Source organism: Corvus brachyrhynchos, unplaced genomic scaffold (assembly GCF_000691975.1).
Source record: "Corvus brachyrhynchos isolate BGI_N302 unplaced genomic scaffold, ASM69197v1 scaffold34, whole genome shotgun sequence".
Lineage (NCBI taxonomy): Eukaryota > Metazoa > Chordata > Aves > Passeriformes > Corvidae > Corvus > Corvus brachyrhynchos.
This window is the reverse complement of record NW_008238126.1, coordinates 2,461,252-2,468,304: the sequence shown is the minus strand read 5'-3', so window position 1 is coordinate 2,468,304 and position 7,053 is coordinate 2,461,252.

The following is a 7,053-nucleotide window of genomic DNA, read 5'->3' as shown; positions in this document are numbered from 1 at the left end:
GATGATTAATAGCAGCATGGTGAGAGTTGCCATTTATATTTAGTTATTCTTCTGCTCTGTGTTATGAATCATCTGTCGCACCAGAAATTGAGAACAGATTGTGCAGAGTTTGAAGTGCTCATGACTGGGTGCTACTCAGGTAGCACAGGCCATGCTGGCCCTGTGGTGAGCCCTGTAGGCCTGCTCTCCTTTCAGAGAGAAATATAGGGAATGCGTGTCACTGCTCCTCTCTGGACAGCTCATGCAGGCTTTTGGAATGTGGAGACAGGAGGCTGACAAATATCCAAGTCGTGATTCAGGCCCAGGTCTGGAAGTGGGAAGAGGGCACACACACAGATCCAGAAGCTGGGAAATACCCCTGGATCCCACAGAAAAGGTACAAATCTGGAACCTGAACAAGCAGATGGATTGGTGAACCAGTAATCCAGACAGTTTTTGAAAAGCCAGGGTTCTTCAGGAGCCTACTTTTCTACCAGTACCTACATCAGAAACCTATAGCACAGAGCAGCTTGGGATGCCCTACAGAGCCTGCTGGAGAAGGATGCACTTGGGGCAAAAGAGTGGTCTTCATCCTGTCTAGCAAAAGGGACATGGAATCACATTACTCTCTCTTTTTACATTCCTATTGTTGAGATATTTTCACATGAGCATAAAAACAGAGGCATCACATAGAGACCAGGAATTGTATCAGAGGTAATGATTGGGTGGAACAACTGGCAAGGAGATCAAACTGAGAACCTAATTCTATTTTATCTCCTCTTTTTTCTGTCCTTGATGTCTAAAGTATTCCATGTGGGGATACTGGGCAGTGTCAGTGTCATTCTCTGTCACTAGAGCCAGCAGGAGGTATTTAGACACGAAGACCCAAAGAATGGGATCACAGCTCTGCGTACAACGTTCAGGATTGTTGCACACAGCCATGCTCAGATATCCACCCCTGAAAATGATACTGACCATGAAGAAGAAGATTAAACCAAGTATGTGCCAGCTCCCAGTGATGTGAGGCCACTCAGGGCAGGATCTGCACTGCAAGGCCCTGGCTTTTCAGGACAATGGGCTCAGGGTGGGCTACCCTTACCCTGGAGCCCAGAGTCATGTTCTGTAACATGAAATTTGCTTTTTTTTTACTTGCAGCACTTTTGCTAGAGGGACTCGCACTTAATACTGCAAATTCCTAACACCAGGAATGTGTCTGTTAACAAGTATTGGAGGAAGGCATCTCTGAGCCCCCAGGGGCAAACTGCTTCTGATGATGCCATTTCAGAAGATCCAGGGATATGTGCAATATGCAGAATATTATTCCAGGAATGTCAACAGCATCAGGGCCAAGAGGTCTCCTGAAACCACATAGAAGAAACCAAAGGCAATCACTCATTTTCTCTCAGTGCTCATACCTAGGTTATGTAACATGTCTGGTCACTATTATTTTTGTCTTCCCATCCTATCCCTGTGGCAGATGGTTCACCTTGTGTTAATTTGATTCACAAGATTTCTGGGATAGAGAATGTATCTCGCTGTGCTTGCGGTGTGTACATCTGGCATTTCCTGGCTTTCAAGTGCTGGACTATGCAGCCTAAATAAATACAGTTTTTGTACAGAGACATTTGTAATACATTTGTATTGCTATATTTATATTAATAATGTATCATGAAACATTGGAGGAAAGTAATTTGAAATGCAAAATGAAGAGAGAAGTAGATACGAAAAACTTATAATGTTGTAAAATGTAGAAAATTGTAATATATTCAAAAGGTAACTGAATTATGTTTTGCAGAATGACTTCTACATACAGAACTTTTAATTTTCAAGTGTCTGACTTTGCAACTTGTTTCTTAACATAAATTTTTTTGCATGTTTCAGGGTTTTTTTAATGTAATTCCCCATTTTTTCCCCTGGAGTGGAAAATGATGAAGAACAAATTATATGTAACTGTAGCAACCTGCTGCCCATTGTGAGAAGGACCTGAACCCCAGGCACAGACACAGAGGATGGGACTTGGCTCCAGACCCAGACCCCAAAACCTGGGTGGTGCTGAAATAGCTGTCTACATGTGAAACACTTACCTATACTGTCACTGTAGTCATTGTGGTTTACAGGCCTTCCCTAAAATGGGATGTCTGGTGAATTCACAGCTCTCCAGGTCCTACTAAATGGCTCTCCAGTGACAGTAACAGGAGCTGAGACATTCACTCCACCTGCAGGTACCTGTAGTGGGGATAGGTATGTTGAAGGGTCTGAAAGTGGGGATAAAGAGGAGCATCTGAATCTATTCCCTAGTCATGGACCTCTGGAGCTGTATTACACTTACTCTCCAGCCACCTCTCCAGAAGATCATGGGTCTCCTGCTTTTCCTTCAGCCCCAGAGAAATCTGCAGGAGAGAAGAGGATGTCTGAAACAGCACAAGCTGTCTTTGGACAATGGAACTGAGTCCCAAGTGTCCCCTCCAGGCTGGAGAATGGAAACACCTGGAACCGCTGTGGTCAGCTCGCTCCTTGCTTACCCTCTGGAGACAGGAGGGCCCTGCAGTGTGGGGAGTGAGCAGCTGGAGGGGGAGGAGGGAGAATGCTGGTGTTTAACATGGTGCCCCAGAAAAGAAGGTGTTCTGCTGCTGTATACAGGGCTCAGAATAATGTTTGGTTGTACAGGGAGAGGGAAGGCCCCTGGCGTGCTTCTCTTCTCATCACTGATTGCTTCAGCAGAGGCATCTCAAGAGGAGTGAGTGGTTCTGCTACAGCCACAGCCCACCCTCAAAAAACTGATGGCTGGCAAGGAAGCAAGTCTTTCCCAAAGATTAAAATTAAGGGTGATATTTTGGGGACAATATACTTCTTCACAAAAACTTAACAAGAATTTCACTCTTTTAGCCAAAAGGCTGTGCTGCTGCTGAAAATCCAGCTCCCCTCACCCCCTGGTAAAACATATGAAAGCTTCTGGTGAAACACCATGATGGTCTTTTGTAATGGAAAGCATTAAGCAATGTAAAATGACAGGGCCCTAATCCGCTCCTCTTGAATTAATCAGAAAGTGGTATAGGCTTTTAAGAGAGGATAATGAGGGTAGAGTTGCTTATCACAGACACGATGCCATTTACATGGGTGCCTGACAGGCAAATCATCTTGGAAGTGGTGAGTATTGCTGTGCCAAGCCCCTGTGATGGTTTGTGTGATGCTCACTGAGACTAGAATGCAAAATCAGCCACTCTGATGGAAACCGCAACTCTGTGAACTATTTTCAGAAGACACTAATGAGATTTTGCTTTGGGTTTATCAGTACAAAATGGAAAGCCCAAAGAAGATAGACAGGACAGTTGCTGCCTCGCAAAACTATAGCTGCATCCACATAAACCAGAAGTTCAGGGTTACCAAGAACTAAAAAACTGGTTAAAAATTACTTTAAATGGGGCAAACATCGCATGATTTGAAAGAAGTCTGACCCTGTGGTGAATCAGAATGTGCTAAGTTTGTGTATGGACATCCCTTCTTAGTCATGCTTCAGGCATGTCTACAGCACCACAGTTTGATGTTCTGTCACGTGTTCTCTTGGCTGACGAAGCCCTGCTGCCACATTCCCAAAATGTGCACAGCTGACAGGTGGTCACTTCCATGACTGTGCCATCCAGGAACATATCCTGACACTGAGTCTTGCTTTTATCCTGTTTAACTGCAGATGACACGTTCACCTAGTTATGTTCAGCCTGGAGATGAGACTTCAGTGAGATGTCACACCCTCTCTATTAATGGCATCCTCAGCCACATGTCACCACAGCAGCTGAAAGCCTGACTTGTTCTGAAAGGGGATATTAGAACACGGGTTTTGCTTTCTCCCAGGGTGCTAGGACGTTATCCCAGCTTCCTGCAATCAGAGGTTTTGTGTTTCCCTATGCTGCTTCCAAACTTCTGTGTTTAAGTGCTGCTAATGATAGCTTTTGGTACCCTTGTTGCTGGGCATTTGCATCAGCAGCTGTGCAGGAGCTGGAACAGGCTCGTGGCTCTGCCATGGCAGTGGCAGAGCAGCCCGAGTCAGAGGGTTTGTCTTCCAAGCTTCCTCAGCATGCCAGATATGAATGGCTGTATTTTTCTTTATGTGTAACCTCTACATGCTCAGGACTAGAAAGCAGTTCAGAGGTGTCTGGGAAGTGGGCTGGACAGTGTGGTCCAGCTGGAATCATCCATGAATCCATCTCTGTGTCATGCTGAACTCAGCTGGGACTGAGGGCAAACAGTGAATGAGTCCACTCAGGCACCAATATGAAGCTGAAGAAATAACCACTGCACATTTCTGCCTGTGTTATAAATAATTGACATCTGACCCCTCAAAAAGTCTCTGGGAAAGTCCCTGGTGTTGTCTACTTTTCTACTTCTCAGCTGCCATATTCCAGACTTTGGAAGATGGGGCCATATTATAATGGACCAACTTGTTATACTGCCTATTTTTGAAAGGCCACTGTGACCTCTGCAGAAAACTATTGAAGTGCTACAGGAAATTCAATAATCTTAGCCATAAAATATGAATGGGTTAAAAATTCAAAGTTCTTTGTTTAAATACTGTGTTTTCAGCAGAGCACAGAGCTGCCCAGAGTGTGCTATTAAAATATAGTCCATCAACTCGGGTTCAATCCACTACAGCAGAATATTATATACTGATGGAAAACCATAACAGCAACAGCAGAAGAGATGTGGTATGGAACCAAATCAAACCATGTATTTTGTAACAGCTCAAATGCACCCTGACTCTGACTGATTACTACATTACTGCTGTAGCTGCTGCATGGACATGCTGGGAATGTATAAAGATTCGCTCTGACTGTTACTCAAACCCTTTTCTCTGTGGAATGACAATTTCCCATTTTTCAGTCTCCAGCACTCCTTCCTTTCTGTTCAGATGTGCTTAATTATTCAGACCCATTTAACTATTTGTCCTTCTGCAGCATGATTCATACCTCAAGACTCAACACAGGAACTGTCATACCAAGAAAAGAATACAATGCCATCCAAGACACCCTCTTCTCAACAGGTTATCCCTTCATTTTCTAGTGGAAAGCCCTTTGGCTTGGTTTTATCTTACCAGCATGACAGACTGTTTTAAAGTATTGGGTTTTTTTCTGTAGCTGCTGGGTACAGTATCCATCTATTTCTGTCTCCTATTTTGTTCTTGTCTTTTCCATGCATTTCTCCTTACAAGCATAGAGCCACGCTGGCTGCCATCAGTTCTGCATGTTTTTCCTCCTATTATATTTCCTCCTATGTTAAAGGCTTTTCCTCTCCCCAGTCTTGCCATTCTCAGCCTACTCAGAACCACCGCTCTAGTGGAGAGAAGAAAGCCCCTTCCAGGTATTTTGGCTTTTCTGGGACAAAAAATATAGTACAGATTTTTTTTTTTTTTTTAACCAAAAATAACTGACTTTTGGCTTTGTGCATAAATCAAGACAAGGGTGGAGCAATGGTTGTTTATCTGGGTCTGCCTCTCTGGCCTCTTCCTCAGGGACTAGGTCAGAGGAACTGGTTGATGGCTCTGTGTTATTTCCTAACTTTCTATATTTATATTTTCTTCCTGTAGCTCCACTGGAAAAAGATACTGCCTGAGGCCATGAAGGCTCTATGGCATCCTGAGTCGCGCCTCCCCTGAGGCAGGGGGATCTCAGGGGCAACAGCTGGGTTAGGAGAGAGTCTGAGGAGACTCCTGGTCCTCCCTCCACTCCAGTATAAACACAATGGTCTCAGTTTCCTCAGATTCATTTGCAGCAGTTGTGCTATTTGTCTGACAGAGGGTGGTCACTGAGCCTTTCAGATATTACCCAATACTCCCAGAATAGAGTTATTGCAACACACAGATGCGAGAACTTGAGAAATTATGGGCATTTCTTGAGTTAGCCTCTGTAGACTCACCAAAACTGTTCGTGGAAGAGAAATATCCAGTCGAGAAATTTATTACAACCTTTTTCTGTCTGAACATTGATCCTACCAGGTTTTAAAGATGAGCACCTGAGCATGCAGCTCTCATCCATTCCCCTAAATCCTTCCTATGGCTTTTGGAGTATAAGGGGTTTTTTTTCCTTTTAGCTGGCTACAAGTACTAGGACCTTCTTCTCCCTGTCTGCTGGAGACATGGGGAATGAGATCCTTCTGAATTCCTCACAGAGTAAGTGCTGTTCTTCTCTAGACCATGGAAACAACCCAGCACACATCAGGCAGAGGAGGTGTGATAGACAATGGGGAGTGCAGCAAATACATGGGGAATCCAGCAATACAGTTCCCTCAGTGGTGGTCCCCATAGCCCTTGCAGCACAGACACTGCTTTTTCTCAATGTTCCTGAGGGAGCAGGACAAAACTGGGAGAAATGCAGCTCTCTGCCTCTTTCCATGACCACACACACACACAGAATCCATGTCATCAGTCAGTGAAGACAGAGACCAAGTAACATCCATTCAGCCCAACCATGACTGACATATCTGACAATATACAAACCCTCTATTTGAGCCCTGCACATAGAGTTCAGCCAAATCCCCAAAGATTTTCAGTCATAAATCACTAAAAAACCAGAATTTATTTTCCTTTGCTTGAAAAGAAATTAAGAAATTGCCATGAGTTTAGAAGACAGAAATTGAATGAGTTTTGAAAGTAAGATTGGGGGCAGGTTAATCTTAAGACCAAGCTGTTTCCAGATAGATAGAACCTTCAGGTAGGTTTAATGTAGCAACTGGTGGGAAAACCACACTATTCAGTGCAAAGAAAGGAAGGGAGGAAATAGGAAGAGAGAAGGTGTACCAGTGGGTATAGAAGATGGTGCAAATATTACTCTGGTTTCTAGGCATCAAGAAAGTATCATATTTTTGCAATACCCAGCTTCAAGTCATATATACCTTTTGACATTAACACAGACTTTTGCAGACTGAAAGAAATAGGTTATGTTTTCTATACAGACTAGGAAACAAGAGTTAAAAATAGCCCATAGAGTCAAATAATTCTGAAATTCAATAATTAAATTGCACTTAATTCTTGCACAATACATTAATTTCAGAGCAGTGCCTGAAGAGTAATTAATAGTCATCATA